A 20,000-nucleotide genomic window follows, 5' to 3' on the forward strand; every position below is an offset into this window, starting at 1 on the left:
GCCATAGAGATGATAGAGGACTCATCTTTGTGTCTGTGCTATTATTGCATATGTGACAGCATGTGCGGAGCCATTGAGGCTATCTCCATTTTCATGTTGTCAAGGTTTTTCTTCTTCATTGGCTGATTGCGAGACTTCCCCACCCGGCTGTCCACTTTAAAATGGTAGAAGCCCTCCATGGCAATGTCCATGCTAAAATGGATGATATTCATGATGAGTTCTCTATCTATCTCTATGATAACAGGCACAACTCCGATCTAAAGAAGATGCTGAAATGCCATGTGCGTCCACTTATATCAGTGCAAACAACCTAACCATTACAAAACATCTATTAGATCAAATAAGTCTCACATAGCAAATTATCAAAACCATTTTTTGATGACCAAATTCGACACTCTCTCATTGACCTCCATAAAAACATTTCTCACTTCGTGGGCTTATTATCGTGTACAGATTTTGGGCTGAGTAGAACATCTCGCTTCACCTCTTCCTCTCTGCCTCAACTCAGTGAGGTGAATCTTCTCGGGCTCCTCAGCTCTGGCTGCCCTGGAATACGGAACCGTAATAAAAGCTCAAGCAGGCCCTTTGGCCCAATGACAGGGTTCATTTGTCAACTAGCGGAGCTGCTTGTAGCTCCACATAGCTAATTGTATGGAGGCTCGTAGCTCATTGTAGCTAACTGTATGGAGGCTTGTAGCTCCACATAGCTAACTGTATGGAGGCTCGTAGCTCCACATAGCTAACTGTGTGGAGGCTCGTATCTCCAGATAGCTAACTGTATGGAGGCTCGTAGCTCCACATAGCTAACTGTATGGGGGCTCGTAGCTCCACATAGCTAACTGTATGGAGGCTCGTAGCTCCACATAGCTAACTGTATGGGGGCTCGTAGCTCCACATAGCTAACTGTATGGAGGCTCGTAGCTCCACATAGCTAACTGTATGGAGGCTCGTATCTCTACATAGCTAACTGTATGGAGGCTCGTAGCTCCACATAGCTAACTGTATGGAGGCTTGTATCTCCACATAGCTAACTGTATGGAGGCTCGTAGCTCCACATAGCTAACTGTATGGAGGCTCGTATCTCCACATAGCTAACTGTATGGAGGCTCGTATCTCCACATAGCTAACTGAATGGAGGCTTGTATCTCCACATAGCTAACTGTATGGAGGCTCGTAGCTCCACATAGCTAACTGTATGGAGGCTCGTATCTCCACATAGCTAACTGTATGGAGGCTCGTAGCTCCACATAGCTAACTGTATGGAGGCTTGTATCTCCACATAGCTAACTGTATGGAGGCTCGTAGCTCCACATAGCTAACTGTATGGGGGCTTGTATCTCCACATAGCTAACTGTATGGAGGCTTGTATCTCCACATAGCTAACTGTATGGAGGCTCGTAGCTCCACATAGCAAACTGTATGGAGGCTCGTAGCTCCACATAGCTAACTGTATGGAGGCCTGTATCTCCACAACAAATATCTGTAGAGAAAGTCAATACATGAGTACATGAGTTGTTCATTTCAGTCACCGTGGACCGACCGACCGGCAGACCAGTGCTGCTGCTACAGTACTGATTGTTCGTTAAAACTGTGTCCCAAATAGCACCATATTCCCTATATAGTGCACTTGTTTTTCTATTCTGCCAGTCAGTAGAATCAGATAGTCTACCTTAGCCGAAGCTAAATTGAATTCCTGTAATTTCACAGACAAGTCATGCATGACCTGGCTTTTACTCTTATCATTTTGTGTGGTGCATGTTTATCTGCAACATAGTTAAACAGTGAAATAAAACAATTAAGGGCCTGATCCGAGTCAGTGATAGTTGACACAACCAACTAGTCAGTCACTCAACCTCAACTTTCGCTAATTAAAATGAGCTGTCTCGACTTCCGCCGAGGTCGCTCCCTCTCCTTGTTCGGGGGTCGGCGGTCGACGTCACCGGTCTTCCAGCCATCGCTGATCCATCATTCATTTTCCATTGGTTTTGTCTTTATTTTCTACCCACCTGGTCTTCATTATCCAATGACATGTTCATGAATTTAACCCTCTGTTTCCCACATGTTTGTTGTGCATGATTACTTCTGTGTTCAGTTCGGTTCCTGGTTTTCCGACGGGTGCTGTGTTCACCCGTGCGTTATATTTACCTTTGGTTATTGGTCAAGTGTATTTGTTTACCTTGTGCCTTTATTTTTTGAGTAAAGTACGTTGCTCACACATTTTGCTCTCCTGCGCCTGACTTCATGCACCAGCTACACTCACCTTCTAACATTAGCCACATTTCTCTTTGGTATAAGAGATTTAGCTACCTTAACATCTCTTATACAGGCTACGGGACAATGGTCACTGAACTCATTGGCAATTATACCTTTGGCTGTAAACCTTTGAGGGGTATTTGTTATCTAAGAGAGTAGATAACAAATACACTAAGAGAGTGTTTTAAAGTTGAGGCAAGTTGGTGTAGTTATCAGCTGAAATAGATTTGGCTCAGTACAAATAACTTTCAGCCCATCAGATACTGGCATCAACCAATCCAGATTAAGATCACCCACTATTAATAATTTGTATTGATAATTGTTAGACAGCAGGTCAGACAATTAGCTGAGAGCTTATATATAGGACAAGGCAGGACAATACATTCCCACTAGTATCAAATGGGCATTATTTCCTAGGCCCACATTTAGGACTAGACATTGAAATGACTTAGGGACAGCGGTGGTAATGGATACAGAAACATCTTCAAGTACATGGCGACACCCCCTCCTCTGCCCACTCCATCAGGGCTAAAACCATTATAACCAATCAGAGACACATCAGAGTCCTGTATAAGACTTCTTTAACCAAGATTCAGTTATAACCAGAGTGTCCACGTTAGTTTGAAAACAATAAAATCCCATTTTCTAATCAATCTTCTTGCAAAGGAATGGGCGGCCATTTGAAACACTGTATGATTGCTGGAGTGGTTTACTGGCAAGAGAGACAAAGGTGGTATGATAATGTGAATGAATCCTCTACTGTGTGTGTGTGTGTGTGTGTGTGTGTGTGTGTGTGTGTGTGTGTGTGTGTGTGTGTGTGTGTGTGTGTGTGTGTGTGTGTGTGTGTGTGTGTGTGTGTGTGTGTGTGTGTGAAAAACATTTAGCCATTGTGCAATTATTTGTGCTGTTTGTGTAATTGTGTGCCCACCTGCAGCATGACACATCACAGACCCATTATCCTCTTGGAAATAGATGATGAGAAAAGGGCTCATACATTAGACAAACAGTGTTGCTGTACATAGACAAAGACATGCTAATGATCATTGTTAAACCCATAATGCTGGTACATTTTACATTAGTATGTCTGTAGAGATATTTTCTCCCTCCCAAATGGCACCCTATTCCTATATAGTGGACTACTTTTGACCAGACTCAATAGGGCTTTCATTTCATTGTGGCTATTGGATCTGCATTAATTGAGGTGATTTATTTGTGTTTCATGTCACAGAGTAACTATCAACACTTACAGAAGGAGCTGTTTTGTCTTTCTCCCATTGCATCACATCACGGTATGAAGACATTTTGTCATCTTTCTATAATGTAATTGTTGATGCTTTCTCATTTGTGGTGAGTTGACTAAAAATACAAGGAGGAAGCTCCACACTATTTGCAGTGGGGGGACAATACAAGGAGGAAGCTCCACACTATTTGCAGTGGGGGGACAATACAAGGAGGAAGCTCCACACTATTTGCAGTGGGGGGACAATAAACGTTTATTCCATCTTCCCAGGACACACTTAAGGCCCAGCAGAGCTTCATCAGTATCTAAACATACACCCTACTTCCTATTCAATGTGCACTACTACTTTCCAAAAACCAGGGAAAGTCTTCAGACCCCTTGACTTTCTCCACATTTTGTTTGGTTACAGCCTTATTCTAAAATATATATATTTTTCTCATAATGACAAAGCAAAGAAAAGTAAAAACATTTTTTTTTAAATAGAATTTTAAAAATATACAAAACCTGAAATATCACATTTACATACAGTAAATATTCAGACCCTTTACTCAGTACTTTGTTGAAGCACCTTTGGAAGCGATTGCAGCCTTGAGTCTTCTTGGGTATGACGCTACAAGCTTGCCACATCTGTTCTGGGGAGTTTCTCCCATTCTTCTCTGCAGATCCTCTCCAGCTCTGTCAGGTAGGATGGGGAGTTTCTCCCATTCTTCTCTGCAGATCCTCTCCAGCTCTGTCAGGTAGGATGGGGAGTTTCTCCCATTCTTCTCTGCAGACCCTCTCAAGCTCTGTCAGGTTGGATGGGGAGCATCGCTGCACAGCTGTTTTCAGGTCAATCCAGAGATGTTAGACCGGGTTCAAGCTCGGGCTCTGGTTGGGCCATACAAGAACAGAGACTAGTCCCGAAGCCACTCCTGCGTTGTCCTGGCTGTGTGCTTAGGGTCGTTGTCCTGTTGAAGGTGAATCTTTGCCCCAGTCTGAGGTCCAGAGCCCTCTGGAGCAGGTTTTTATCAAGGATCTCTCTGTTTTTTGCTTTGTTCATCTTTCCCACGATCCTGACTAGTCTCTCAGTCCCTGCCTCTGAAAAACATCCCACAACATGATGCTGCCACCACCACGCTTCACCGTAGGGATGGGGCCAGGTTTCCTCCAGACGTGACGCTTGACATTCAGGCTAAAGCGTTCAATCTTGGTTTCATCAGACCAGAGAATCTTGTTCCTCATGGTCTGAGAATCCTTTAGGTGCCTTTTGGCAAACTCCAAGCGAGCTGTCATGTGCCTTTTACTGAGGAGTGGCTTCAGTCTGGCCACTCTACCATAAAGGCCTGATTGATGGAATGCTGCAGAGATGGTTGTCCTTCTGGAAGGTTCTCCCATCTCCCCAGTTGGTGATGCAACCAATCAGGATGCTCTCGATGGTGCAGCTGGAGATCCTTTTGAGGTGTGTGCATTTCCAAATCATGTGCAATCAATTGAATGTACCACAGTTTGACCTCAATCAAGTTGTAGAAACTCTCAAGGATGATCAATGGAAACAAAATGCACTTGAACTCAATTTCAAGTCTCATAGCAAAATATCTGAATACTTGTACAAATAAGGTATTTCTGTTTTTTATTTTGAAGAAATGTGCAAACATTTCCAAAAATCTGTTTTCGCTTTGTCATTATGGGGTATTGTGTGTAGATGTATGAGAAAAAAAGGATTTCATTCATTTTAGAATAAGTTTGTAACGTAACAAAATGTCGAAAAAGTCTGCACCGAATGCACTGTACGTCACCAGTAGTACATTTACCCTTAATTCCTATCATTTCTGATCTACAATGTTTGATACTTTGGTTACAGCAATTTCTGAGCCAATATATCATTTGTTAGAATGGATGCTCTGAAACACTGGATGTATCCCGAATGGCACCCACTTCCCTTTAAGGCTCTGGTCAGTGCGCTATAGGGAATACGGTGCATTTTTAGACCAAACAAAAGTGTATTGTTTAACCATTATGATGTTCTAATCTAATCTGATGTGCTTCTTTGGCATTGTTAGTTTCACCTGAGTGCAGCTTAAGGGGTGATTTGGCACAACGTAATGTGTGTGGCCACCAGGGATCAGCGTAGTTATTACACAGTGACACAGTGTTCAAGACTGTGACCCTCCATTACCAGACACCTGACCTACCTGTCACTTCACTTCAGATAACGCTAAGCTAACCCCGTCAGAAATATGCATTATGGGTAATGCGGTCAGACTCCCCTCAGCCAGAAACATGGGCGCTCTCCTGAAAGAGAACAGTCACACGCCACAGATCAGATTTTCTTTCTCATCATGATTTTAATTGCATTCTAAATTCTAAATTGTGATCAACAGAGATCTATCTACAACAGCGGGAGAAGAGATAACAATGGACTGAACCCAGCCCTCCCTTCCACACTCTCTAGACTAAGGTGCGTGTCCCAAAAGACACCTTGTGGGCCTTGGTCAAGAGTACTGCGTTATGTAGGGAATTTGCAATTTGGGGCGCAACTTAACTCATATAGCGAAGTTATAAAACACCAGTGAAGAGACTTCTGTCGTGTCATGGCAGTCTGAGTAATTTGCAATATAAATGCAAGGCCATTTATTCTCTCGTGATATAGCAATTTGGTGTGTGATTGTAGGGGAAGTTGACACTGAACCCCTTAACTCACCAAATGAATACTGATAGTTATATCTTATACATTAACCCAGTTGATTTGGATATAAATGTTAGGCATGGCTTGATAAACCATTGTTTCCCTCTGGATAAAGTAACGTTGACAGCTTGGCCTGTAGTAATTCTTCATAAAATGTCATGAATGAACTCTGTGTTGATGTTGAAGGTTTTGGCAGTAGCCTAATACCTAACATTAATGAGTCTCTGGTTCTCTGCTCTCAATGGGTAAACACTCACAGTGAGACAGAGTCCTACAGGAACTGTCAATGACCTAATAACCAAAATATAAATTAGAGAAAAAAAACCTAACCATTTCTCTAGAGGTACTATGGGGTGAAAATAACAAACGCCCCTCTCCTCCCCTGTCCCTCCTTCCCTGTCCCTCCTACCCCCTCCTGTCTCCCATCTCCTTCCATCTTTCCTTCCATCCTCCTCCCCTCTCCCCTCTCCCCTGTCCCTCCTCCCCTGTCCCTCCTTCCCTGTCCCTCCTCCCCCCTCCTGTCTCCCATCTCCTTCCATCTTTCCTTCCATCCTCCTCCCCTCTCCCCTCTCCCCTGTCCCTCCTCCCCTGTCCCTCCTTCCCTGTCCCTCCTCCCCCCTCCTGTCTCCCATCTCCTTCCATCTTTCCTTCCATCCTCCTCCCCTCTCCCCCTCCCTCTCCTCCCTTCTCCCATCTCCCCTCTCTTGCCTACTTCCTCTCCCTCCTATCCTCTCCCCTCTCCCTCCTCCCCTCTCTCTCCTCCTCTCTCTAGAGAGTGTGGTAATGATGTGCAAATTGTACAAGTACAAAATGGAACATAAATAAACATAAATATAGGTTGTATTTACAATGGTGTTTGTTCTTCACTACTTGCCCTTTTCTTGTGGCAACAGGTCACACATATTGCTGCTGTGATTGCACACTGTGGTATTTCACCCAATAGATATGGGAGTTAATTTTTAAAAAATTGATTTGTTTTCAAATGTGGGTCTGTGTAATCTCAGGGAAACATATGTCTCTAATATGGTCACATTTGGCAAGAGGTTAGGAAGTGCAGCTCAGTTGCCACCTCATTTTGTGGGCAATGTGCACATAGCCTGTCTTCTCTCGAGAGCCAGGTCTGTCTTTGGTGACCTTTCTCAATAGCAAGGCTATGCTCACTGAGTCTGTACATAGTCAAAGATTTCCTTAATTTTGGTTCAGTCACAGTGGTCAGGTATTCTGCCACTGGGTACTCTCTGTTTAGGGCCATATAGCATTCTAGTTTGCTCAGTTTAATTTTTTTTTATTTCTAATGTGTCAAGTAATTATCTTTTTGTTTTCTCATGATTTGTTAGGGTCTAATTGTGTTGCTGTACTGGGGCTCTGTGGGGTGTGTTTGTGAACAGAGCCTCAGGACCAGCTTGCTTAGGTGGGTTTTCTCCAGTGTTATTTCTCTGTAGGTAATGGCTCTGTTATGTTATTCAATGGTGTCTAGATGGAATTTGTATTGGGGCTGCAGGTAGCCTAGTGGTTAGAGCGTTAGGCCAGTAACCAAAAGGTTTCTGGATTGAATCCCCGAGCAGGTAAAAGATCTATCGTTCTGCCCCTGAACAAGGCAGTTCACCCACTGTTCACGGGTAGGTCGTCAATGTAAGTAAGAATTTGTTCTTAACTGACTTGCCCGGTTAAAATTAAATTTAAAAACAATGGAAGGTTTGGGAATCTAATCGCTCTTTTCTGGATTTTGATAATGAACGGGTATCGGCCTAATTCTGCTCTGCATGCATTACTTGGTGTTTTGCGTTGCCCACAGAGGAGAGTTTTGCAGAGTCTCAATTTGGTGTTTGTCCAATTTGGTGAATTCTTGGTTGGTGAGTGAACTCCAGACCTCACAACCATAAATGGGAATTGGTTCTATAACTGATTCAAGTATTATTGGCCAGATACTTATTGGTATGTCGAATTTTATGTTCCTTTCGATGACATAGAAGGCCCTTCTTACTTTGTCTCTCAGATCGTTCATAGCTTTGTGGCTCTCCTGTTTAGGCCGAGGTAGGTATAGTTTTTTGTGTGCTCTAGGGCAATGATGTCTAGATGGAATTTGTATTTGTGGTCCTGGCAATTGCGCCTGTTTTGGAACACCATTAATCTGGTCTTACTGAGATTTACTGTCAGGGCCCAGGTCTGGCAGAATCTGTGTAGAAGATCTAGATGCTGCTGTAGGCCCTTCTCTGTTGGAGACAGAAGCACCAGATCATCAGCAAACAGTGCCCTTTCCAAGTTGTTGATATATATGTTGAAGAGGGTGGGGCTTAAGCTGTATCCTTGTGGAAAGAAAAGGTCATTTGACATTTGCTCATTATATTGTTTTTACTGAGGAAATGCACAAGTCTGCTGTTAATGATAATGCAGAGGATTTCCCCAAGGTTGCTGTTGATGCATATCACATGGTAGTTATTGGGGTCAAATTTGTATTCACTTTAGATTGTATTCACTTTTTGGATTGGGGTGATCAGTCCTTGATCCAAATATTGGGGAATATTCCAAAGCCGAGGATGATGTTAAAGAATTTAAGTATAGATCATTGGAATATGTAGTTTGTATATTTTATGATTTAATTTAGGATACCATCAATCGCAAAGGCCTTTTTGGTTTGGAAGTTTTGTATTTTGTCCTGTAGTTCATTAAATGGAATTGGAGAATTCTCATAGTCTTTAATAGTTTATTCTAAGATTTGACAATGTACCTACCCAGCGTCTGACAGAGTTTCAGGAGTTGTGATCTGTTTTTGTGGGTTATGTTGTCATAGTTGTGTCTATGGGGAAGGGAATGCGTTCAACTACAGGTAGGTGTTTGTCCCCCTGTTGTAACGTCTGCTTCCAGCTCACACCCTCAAATACCTAGATCCCCTGAACGCAGCTCACTCTACAGATCCCAATCACCTGAATTCTGATCACCTGTTCATACACCTGTTGTTCCATCACCATGTATGCCCTTGAGTTCCGTACCATGGCTGCCGGCAGTGGATGGAGTGAACCAGCTCTCTTTACGGTTTACCAGATGGGTCTTAGTTAGAGCGAACTGGCCTGCATAGGAGATTTAACAGACCTTAACCAATACATCCAGATGTCCACATCCATTGGCTGGTGGACCGCAGACCTACACAGTCGCCCATGGCCTGCTAGTGTTCCACGCCCTTCTCTCGTCCACCACGGGTCCCAATAGCCCATGGCCTGCTAGTCTTCCACGCCCTTCTCTCGTCCACCACGGGTCCCAATAGCCCATGCAACGGGTCCCAATAGCCCATGGCCTGACAGTAACAGTGGCAAACCTAGCCCAGAAGAAATGGTCCAAAAAGCCCACCTCCCACTCCACCACGGGCACTGGTACAGTGTTCCACGCCCTTCTCTCGTCCAACGGAGACAATGGCAAAACCACAGGGAAGTGGGTTGATGCAGAGTATCTGGACATCTGTTACCAACTGGGGAAGTCAAAATGAAGAAACTACCCCAGAATCTGACATGGACCAACATTTTGAAAAGCAACAAAAAATGTCTGGTATAAGCCCATGGGTCTCCAGTGCGGCAGCAGGTTAACAACATAGAATGGACATTTGTATACTGTGTAGCATGGCAGGTATAGTAATAGCATGTCAACCTGTGGGGTTTGTGCCAATGGTGCAAACTAGATGATGTTGAACTTGGACATTTTCATCATGCTGAAAGAAATTATGTGCCATGTACAAAAAAGGAGACTGGCCCTTACGAATATGTTTAGAGTATACACGTAGTATAACCGAATATAACCATGTAGTCAATGTAACAGTTGCAGAATGATCAATTATGCTAGACCTTCTGAATTCCTGTTTGCTTAAACATAGGGTGACATAGGGTTTTCCAGGCACAAGCATCCAAGGAACCTTTAATCCTCTAACAGGTTTTTTCACGTATTTTTCACCAAATAGTTGTTAGAGAGGTGTCTATGAGGGAGGGCCATGTGTTTAGGTGTCAAACTGAGAGTGACATTATAAGGGTTTCTGAGGTATAGTGTATTATGTTTTTATTGTTTTTATTTTATTTTACATAAAAAACTCTCGGGCAAGGCTGAGAAATGCATGCACCTGCTTTTGCACTGTACGTTGAAGGATAATTGGCTTGAGGTGGGATTTTTTACTTATTTCTAGCTATGCGAGGGGATATTTTTGGTCCTGCCTCCTCAGTACGACTGAGATAGGGGAGCTGTAGTTGATCAACAGAGATGGTGCCTCCCTTCTCACTTGTGCTGGGTTGACTTTTCAGGTGTGGGACTTATTAAGCCCCAGAGGAGGGATATATTGAGAGTTTTCCAGAACATGTGTGGCAATTATTTATTTCAGAAGCGCTAGCAAGACTAGTGCACTCCAAATGTGCTCTGGGTCATTAGACACCATTAGACATGCACCTGTCTGGGGAGTGGGTGTGACTAGTTATTCCTGTAACTGTGTTATGGCCTAATATGTACTGTTGCTATGGTTATACCTCTTGGAGCTTTTCCAGAACATGGGTGTTCCTTTCAGAGGAGTTAGCAGGATGACATGCCTGGTTATTTCTATGGACTGTTGCTATGGTTATACCTCTTGGAGCTTTTCCAGAACATGGGTGTTCCTTTCAGAGGAGTTAGCAGGATGACATGTACTGGTTATTTCTATGGACTGTTGCTATGGTCCTACATGCACCTGTCTTAGTCGAGAACACGTCTGTATTTTTGAACTATTGGTGTGGCTGTAAAGTTTCCATGCCCTAATATGAAACCAAATGTAAATTAGTGCAAGGAAATAAGATAACGGTGGCTAAATGCCAGAGGAGATGAGTCATTAAGTGGAGTTACTGTGTGTGATGTGAGGAAAAATGTATAAGAAGTATGTGTCAAGACTGTAAAGTTAGTTGTTTTCATGAACCAGCTTCGCTTTTATTACGTCGTAATAAAAGTCTATTTGAACTCACAGGCTCCGGGATTTGTGAAATATTATTGACTGAATATTTTCACGACACACCCTAGACGTAGCCTGAGGCCAATCCTCCACCGCTTTCTCCTTCTCGGGATCCATCTTGACGCTCCCACCTTAGATGATGTAGCCTAGAAAGTGAATGGTGGAGCGATGGAACAAGCACTGTTCCGCATTAAATAACAACAGGTTCTCCAGAAGGCGCTGGAGAACCTGTCGGCATGGAGCACGTGTTCTTGGTGGGAGAAGACAAGGATGTCATCAATGTAGACGAAGACGAACCGGGTCAGCATGTCGCGGAGAACATCATTCATCAGATCCTGGAACAGGGTGTTGGTGAGGCCAAAGGGCATGACCAGATATTCGTAGTGGCTGCTGGCCATGTTGAAGGCGGTCTTCCACTCGTCCCCCTCTCGTATCCTCGCCAAGTGGTAGGCGTTACGTAGATCCAGCTTAGAGAACACAGTGGCCACCTGTAAATTAGAATTTGTTCTTAACTGACATGCCTAGTTAAATAAAGGTTAAAAACAAATGCTGTCCCCGGCAGTCAATGCACGGGCGCATGGTCTTGTCCTTTTTCTTCACAAAGAAGAGCCTTGCGCCAGCAGAAGAGGGATGGATAAATCAGTAGCTAGGGAGTCCCCAATGTAGTCCTCCATAGCATTGGCTTCAGGTCTCGACAGCGAGTACAGACACCCCCGGATTGGCTTTGGGCTAGGGAGGAGGTCAATCCCGCAGTCATAGGAGCGGTGCGGCGGAAGGGAAGTGGCCCAGGACTTGCTGAACACCTCCCGGGTCTGAATATCCTGGTACTCCACAGGAATAGCGGAGAGATCCGGAACCACCTCCGAGGAACCAGGAAGACGTCTCAGGGCAGGTTGTGCCGACTTCAGACAATGGGCATGGCAGAACAGACTCCAGCCCACGATGGCACCCGTAGACCAGTTGATGAGTGGGTTGTGTCGCTAGAGCCAGAACAATAGAGCGCCCATCCAACGCTCTAACATCCATGGGGATGGAGAGGGGCTGAGTTGGGATGTTCAACTCAGAAGCCAGTGTGGCATCCAAAAAGCTGGCATCAGCCCAAGAGACAATGTGGACCCGGAGAGATTTGGACTGGTTCCCCACAGCAGATTGACATGAAAAGGGGTGCAGGTAAGGAAAGCAGAAAGGTTCCCCATATGACCCACCAGAGTACTCGTTCCTACCGGTGAGCCTGGTCTTTTACCGAGCATGAGGACACAACATTTTCAAAAGTCCCACAATACAGACAGATCCTTGTGCTTATCCAGTGTTAACATTCTTCTGGCAACAGCCCAGCCCTGCCTAGTTGCTAGGGAAACAGTGCATCGGCCCTCCTCAGTGACTCTCGAGGAAGGTCAGGAAATCTTGGGTGCTCTCGGCCACGGACCATCAGGGACTTCCGGGATGACTTGGAGGCAAGGTAGAATCCCTGGACGTGAGAGTGAAATATAATTTCCTCTCCATCCGTCATTCCCACAATCGCCCATCGAAGCGGATGGTCAAAGCGATGAGGGAGTCAAAATCTGTGTGTAACTCCTGAGCCGCAAGCTCGTCCTTAACCTCATCCGAGACGCCGTGCAGGAACTTGTCGAACAGTGCTTCCGGGTCCACGCACTCTCCACTGCCATCGCACAGAAATCCACCGCATAGTCGGCCACAGTGCGGGCATCCTGCCAGAGCTGGATTAGCTTCCGGGCAGCTTCTCTACCGGAGAATTGGGCACCAAAGAACATCCTCACATCTCCCATGAACCCCTCCAGGCTCACGCATATGGCCGGCTGCTGTTGCCATACAGCAGTAGCCCAGGTGAGAGCCCTTCCAGACATCAGCGTGATGAGGTAGGCTATTTTGGAGTGATCGGTAGGGGAATGAGGGCTGAAGCTCGAAAAGGAGGGCACACTAAGCTAGACAGGTGCTCGGCTCTCCATTAAAGTGTTCCAGAGGAGGTAACCGGGGCTCTCAGGAAGGCAGAATGGCCGGTGGGGTGGAGCTGCTAACCGCCAAGTTGCTGAGGGGCGGTGGGGTTACCACCATGGCAGGCTCCCCCCCAGACGACCTGCAGAATTACTCCAGCAGCATGTCCAACACCCGGTCATGGCGTTCAGCCAATGTTTGGACCCCTTCCATCAGCCCACAAAGCATCTCCTCCTGCCTACCAATGGAGGCTCCTTGGGAGGAGATGGCGTTATGCAGCTGACCGGGTCTGCTGGGTCAGTCATGTCCAGTTCATACTATCAGGAATGAAGGTAAGACCCAGATGCAGACCACATTGAATAAACAATAGTTTAATATTCCAACAGGGGAAGGCAATAGACAGGTCAAGGCAGGCAGGGGTCAGTAAACCAGAGGTGGGGCAATGGTATCGGGCAGCAGGCAGGCTCAGGGGAAGGCAGAGTGGGCAGGCAGGCAGTTTTGGAGTCAGGACGGGCAGGGGTCAAAACCAGAGGGCGATAAAAGAGAGACTGGAAAAAGCAAGAGCTGAGACACCAAATGCTGGTTGACTTGAACAAACAAGATGAACTGGCAACAGACAAATTGAGAACACAAGTATAAATACCCGGGGGATAATGGGGGAGTTGTCACTGAGAGCTTCTCCTGCTCTGCTCTCTCTTTGATCCGGTAAAAGTTCTGCTGGAACGCATGAGGATGCCCTGCACCATTACTGTCCCAGACGTGTTTACGTTGACAAAGGTTGTTTACATTTCCTCAATGTCTAGTATTCTGAGTTTCCACCCTGTGCCAATACCCTCTCTCTTAACATAGGGGTAGTGTGTTGTTAGGTAGTGTGTTGTTCCTGCCTTCCTGAAGACAAACAATGTATACGAAATGCTTCAGTCTGGTTTTAGATCCAAAATAGCACTGAACGGTTGTGAAGGTGGTAAATGACATTTTTGGCATCGGAAATAGCTCTGTTGTCCTCGTGCTCTAGACCTTAGTGCTGTTTTGATACCATGATCACCACATTCTTTTGAGAGATTGAAACCCAAATGGTCTAACGGACATGTTCTGGCCTGGAAACTTTACATAAAAAACTCACCATTTTAGGTCTTATCTGTCGGAAAGATATCAGTTTGTCTTGTGAATGGTTTGTCCTTGACAAATCAACTGTACATTTGAAGTGTTCCTCAAGGTTCTGTTTTAGGACCACTATTGTTTTCACTATATATTTTTCTTGGGGATGTTATTCGAAAACATAAAAAACTTTCACTGCTATGCGGATGACACACAGCTGTACATTTCAATGAAACATGGTGAAGCACCTGCCCTCGCTAGAAGGATGTGTTTCAGACAGGATGGCTGCAAACTTTCTACTATTAAACTCGGACAAAACAGGGATAATTTAGGTCCAAAAACAAAGAGATCTTCTGTTGAATCTGACAATTAATCTTAATGGTTGTACAGTAGTCTCAAATAAAACTGTGAAGGACCTGCGTTACTCTGGACCCTGATCTCTCTTTTGAAGAACATATCAAGACCATTTGAGGACAGCTTTTTCCATCTACGTAACATTGCAAAATCAGAAACTTTCTGTCCAAAAATGATGCAGAAAAATTAATCCATGCTTTTGTCACTTCTAGGTTAGACTACTGCAATGCTCTATTTTCCGGTCTACCCGGATAAAGCACTAAATAAACTTCAGTTAGTGCTAAATACGGCTGCTAGAATCCTGACTAGAACCAAAAAATTTGATCATATTACTCCAGTGCTAGCCTCTCTACACTGGCTTCCTGTCAAAGCAAGGGCTGATTTCAAGGTTTTACACCTAACCTACAAAGCATTACATGGGTCTCCTACCTACCTCTCTGATTTGGTCCTGCCGTACATGACCTATGTACGCTACGGTTATTTCTATGGCCTCCTAATTGTCCCTATGAATTTCTAAGCAAACAGCTGGAGGCAGGGCTTTCTCCTATAGAGCTCCATCCTTTTATGGAACGGTCTGCCTATGTCAGAGACGCAAACTCGGTCTCAACCTTTAAGTCTTTACTGAAGACTCATCTCTTCAGTGGGTCATATGATTGAGTGTAGTCTGGCCCAGGAGTGGGAAGGTGAAATAAGGCTCTCCTTGAACCGCCCTTGCTGTCTCTGCCTGGCCGGTTCCCCTTTTCCACTGGGATTCTCTGCCTCTAACCCTGTTACGGGGGCTGAGTCACTGGCTTGCTGGGGCTCTCTAAGTGCCGTCCCTGGGGGGGGATGCCACCTGGGTGGGTTGATTCACTGTTGTGGTCGGCCTGTCTGGGTTCCCCCACCCCTTCCTACCGTGTCGGAGATCTTTGTGGGCTATACTCGGCCTTGTCTCAGGATGGTAAGTTGGTGGTTGAAGATTTCCCTCTAGTGGTGTGGGGGCTGTGCTTTGGCAAAGTGGGTGGGGTTATATCCTTCCTGTTTGGCCCTGTCCATGTCTCGGATGGGGCCTCATGTCTCCTGACCCCTCCTGTCTCAGCCTCCAGTATTTATGCTGCAGTAGTTTATGTGTCGGGGGGCTAGGGTCAGTTTGTTTATCTGACCCTACTTCTCCTGTCCTATTCGGTGTCCTGTGTAAATCTAAGTGTGCGTTCTCTAATTCTCTCCTTCTCTCTTTCTTTCTCTCTCTCGGAGGACCTGAGCCCTAGAACCATGCCCCAGGACTACCTGACATGATGACTCCTTGCTGTCCCCAGTCCACCTGGCCATGCTGCTGCTCCAGTTTCCTGGCCTGGGCCCTAGGACCATGTCCCAGGACTACCTGACATGAGGACTCCTTGCTGTCCCCAGTCCACCTGGCCATGCTCCTGCTCCAGTTTCAACTGTTCTGCCTTACTATTATTCAACCATGCTGGTCATTTATGAACATTTGAACATCTTGGCCACGTTCTGTTATAATCTCCACCTGGCACAGCCAGAAGAGGACTGGCCACCCCACATATGCTCTCTCTAATCTCTCTTTCTTTTCTCTCTCGGAGGACCTGAGCCCTAGGACCGTGCCCCAGGACTACCTGAATGATGGCTCCTTGCTGTCCCCAGTCCATCTGACTGTGCTGCTGCTCCAGTTTCAACTGTTCTGCCTTATTATTATTTGACCATGCTGGTCATTTATGAACATTTGAACATCTTGGTCATGTTCTGTTATAATCTCTAGCACAGCCAGAAGAGGACTGGCCACCCCACATAGCCCGGTTCCTCTCTAGGTTTCTTCCTAGGTTTTGGCCTTTCAGTTTTTCCTAGCCACCGTGCTTTTACACCTGCATTGTTTGCTGTTTGGGGTTTTAGGCTGGGTTTCTGTACAGCACTTTGAGATATCAGCTGATGTACGAAGGGCTATATAAATAAATTTGATTTGATTTGATTTGATTTGTTATATGCCAGGGAATGGTCTGCCAAGGTCTGTGTGGATAAAGTTGCTTACGTTCCCTTCTTTGTAGCAGTCAGCAAAAATTGTCTCTGAATCGTCATTGAGGAGCTTTTTTTTGTACTTATTCCATTCAGTGTTATTTTTAATATCTATGGGCTACTGTATTTTAATGACCTCGGCACAGGCATAAGCCATGGGGGGATTCAATGGGTTGGGGGGCTGTGAAACTTTCCTACCATTGTTGGGTTTAAGAGTTTTCACACGTCTCACTTCACACTTCAGTACTAATTGAATTTGAAGCCAGGTCAGTTCTGTCCTATCAGCTTGGTTCCTTAGTAGCCTTATTTATTAAGATTTATATAACACAATTACCTAGAGATTATTAATGTTTTATATTTTGGCTTCAGAAGTAGCTTCAGACTGAACCGAACTCACTCCGTTGTATTGGATGGTATTTCCAGGTTTCCTCTGTGTTTCTTCTGCAGGTTTTGGTTTTTTAGAAGTGTTTTCTTCATAGTCCTTGGTTGTAAGAATCCATTCAGGTAATTTAGTCCAAAATCAGGGATTTATGTGTGGAATTTTGAATTGTATTGAAGGTTGTGACGTAGAGGTTAGTATCATGTATAAGTCGTTGCAAAAACATTCTAGTTCATCTACATTTATCCCACTATAATTCTATCTTTTTGCAGAAGAGCTCAGGAGCCCATGAGCTCACTACCTCTTTCTCCACCACTCTCCCCTCTCCCTCTACTCTTCTCTCTCTCTCTCTCTCTCTCTCCCTCCTCCCCTCTCCCCTCTCCCTCTCCTCTCTCCCACCTCCCCTCTCCCTCCCCTCTCCTCCTCCTCTCCTCTCCTCTCCTCTCTCCTCCTCCCTCCTCCCCTCTCCCTCTCCCTCTCTTCTCCTCTCCTCTCTCTCCCTCCTCCCTCCCTCTCCCTCTCCCTCTCTAACATCTCCTCTCTCCTCTCAGCCCTCTCCTCTCCCTCTCTCCTCTCCTCTCCTCTCCCTCCCTCTCTCCTCCTCCCTCTCCCTCTCCCCTCTCCCCTCTCTCTCCCTCTCCCTCTCTCTCTCTCTCTCTCTCCCTCTCTCCCTCTCCTCTCCTCTCCTCTCCTCTCCTCTCTCTCCTCTCTCCCTCCTCCCCTCTCCTCTCATCTCCTCCCCTCTCCCTCTCCCAGCTCCCTCTTCCTCCTCCCCTCTCCTCTCCCCTCCCTCTCTCCTCTCCCTCTCTCCTCTCCCTCTCCCTCTCCCTCTCCTCCCCTCTCCCTCTCCTCTCCTCTCCTCTCCTCTCCTCTCCTCTCCACGACTCCTCTCCCCCTCTCCAGAAATCTCTCCCTCCTCCCCTCTCCCCTCTCCCCTCCTCCCTCTACTCTCTCCTCTCCCTCTCCTCTCTCTGCTCTCTCCCTCCTCCACTCTCCCCTCTCCCTCTCTCCTCTCCTCTCTCTCCCTCCCTCTCCCTCTCCCCTCCCTCTCCTCTCCTCGGCTCTCTCCCTCCTCCCCTCTCCCTCTCCCTCTCATCTCCTACCCTCTCCCTCTCCAGCTCCTCTCCCTCTCCTCTCTCCTCTCCCCTCCCTCTCTCCTCTCCCTCTCTCCTCTCCCTCTCTCCCTCTCCCTCTCCCTCTCCCTCTCCCTCTCCCTCTCTATCTATCTCTCCCTCCTCCCTCCCCTCTCCTCTCCTCTCCCTCTTCCTCCTCCCCTCTCCCCCGGGGCTACTCTCTCCTCTCTCAGGAAGGCTCTCTCCCTCCTCCCTCTCCCTCCCCTCTCCCTCTCCTCTACTCTGATCTCTCCTCTCCTCTCCTCTCCTCTCCTCTCCCTCTCCTCTCATCTCCTCCAATCTCCCTCCCTCCTCCCTCTCCCTCCCCTCCCTGGCCTCTCCCTCCTCCCCTCTCCCTCTCCTCTCCCCTCTTCTCCTCTCCCTCTCCACTCTCTCCTCTCTCCCTCCTCCCCTCTCCCTCTCTCTCTCTCTCTCCTCTCTCTCTTCCTCTCCCTCTCCCTCTCCCTCTCCCTCTCCCTCTCCCCTCTCTCCTCTCCTCCTCCCTCTCTCCCCTCTCCCTCTCCTCTCTCCCTCCTCCCTCTCCCTCTCCCCTCTCCCCTCTCCCTCTCCCCTCTCCCCTCTCTCCCTCTCCCCCTCCCTCTCCTCTCTTCTCTCCCTCCTCCCCTCTCCCCTCTCTCTCTCTCTCCTCTCTCCCTCCTCTCCCTCTCCCTCTCCCTCTCCCAATTCCTCTCCCTCTCCTCTCCTCTCCCTCTCCCTCTCCCTCTCCCTCCTCCCCTCAGGCTCTCCCTCTCCCTCTGGAGTCTCCTCTCCTCTCCTCTCTCCCTCCTCCCCTCTCCCTCTCCCCTCTCCCCTCTCCACTCTCCCCTCTCTCCCTCTCTCCTCTGACTCTGAACCTCCCCTCTCCCTCTCCCTCTCCCTCTCCCTCTCCTCTCTCCCTCCTCCCCTCTCCCTCTCCCTCTCATCTCCTACCCTCTCCCTCTCCCGCTCCCTCTCCCTACTCTCTCCCTCTCCCCTCCCTCTCTCCTCTCCCTCTCTCCTCTCCTCTCTCTCCTCTCCCTCTCCCTCTCCCTCTCCCTCTCTATCTCTCCCTCCTCCCCTCTCCCTCTCCTCTCCCTCTCCTCTCTCCCTCCCCCTCTCCCCTCTCCCCTCTTCCTCTACTCTTCCTCTCCTCTCCTCAAAACTGCTAATCTCCCCTCCTAACATAGAGGGAAAAAAATGACTCTGATCTCTCCTCTCCTCTCCTCTCCTCTCCTCTCCCTCTCCTCTCATCTCCTCCAATCTCCCTCCCTCCTCCCCTCTCCTCTCCCCTCCCTCTCTCCTCTCCCTCCTCCCTCTCCCTCTCTCTCGTCTCTCCCTCCTCTCCCCTCTCCTCTCTCCTCTCTCCCTCCATCTCCCTCTCTATTTCTCCCTCTCTCTCTTCTCTCCCTCTCCCTCTCCCTCTCCCTCTCCCTCTTTCCCCTCTCTCCTCTCCTCTCTCCCTCCTCTCCCTCTCCCTCTCCCTCTCCCTCCTCCCTCCCCCTCTCCTCTCTCCCTCTCCCCTCTCCCCTCTCTCCCTCTCCTCTCTTCTCTCCCTCCTCCCTCCCTCTCCCCTCTCTCCCTCTCTCCTCTCTCCCTCCTCTCCCTCTCCCCAAGTCCCTATTCCTCTCCCTTTCTCCTCCCTCTCCCTCTCCCTCTCCTCTCCCTCTGGTTCCTTAGTAGCCTTCCTCCTTATCTCCCTCTCATCTCCTATCCCCCTCCCTCTCCCCTCTCCCTCTCCCTCCCTCTCCCTCTCTCCCTTATCTCCCTTTCCTCTCTCCTCTCCCTCCCTCCTCTCCCTCTCCCTCTCTCTCCTCCCTCCTCCTCCCCTCTCCCCTCTCCCCTCTTCTCCCTCTCCCTCTCCTCTGTGTTTCTTCCCCCTCTCCCCTCTCTTCTCTCCTCTTCCCTCCCTCTCCCTCTCCCTTTTCTTCCTCTCCCCTCCCTCTTCCTCTCCCTCTCCCTCTCCCCTCCCCCTCCTCTCCTCCTCTCCTCCTCCTCTCCCTCTCCCCTCTCCC

This window comes from Oncorhynchus gorbuscha, linkage group LG13 (genome assembly GCF_021184085.1).
Source record: "Oncorhynchus gorbuscha isolate QuinsamMale2020 ecotype Even-year linkage group LG13, OgorEven_v1.0, whole genome shotgun sequence".
In the NCBI taxonomy this organism is placed as follows: Eukaryota; Metazoa; Chordata; class Actinopteri; order Salmoniformes; family Salmonidae; genus Oncorhynchus; species Oncorhynchus gorbuscha.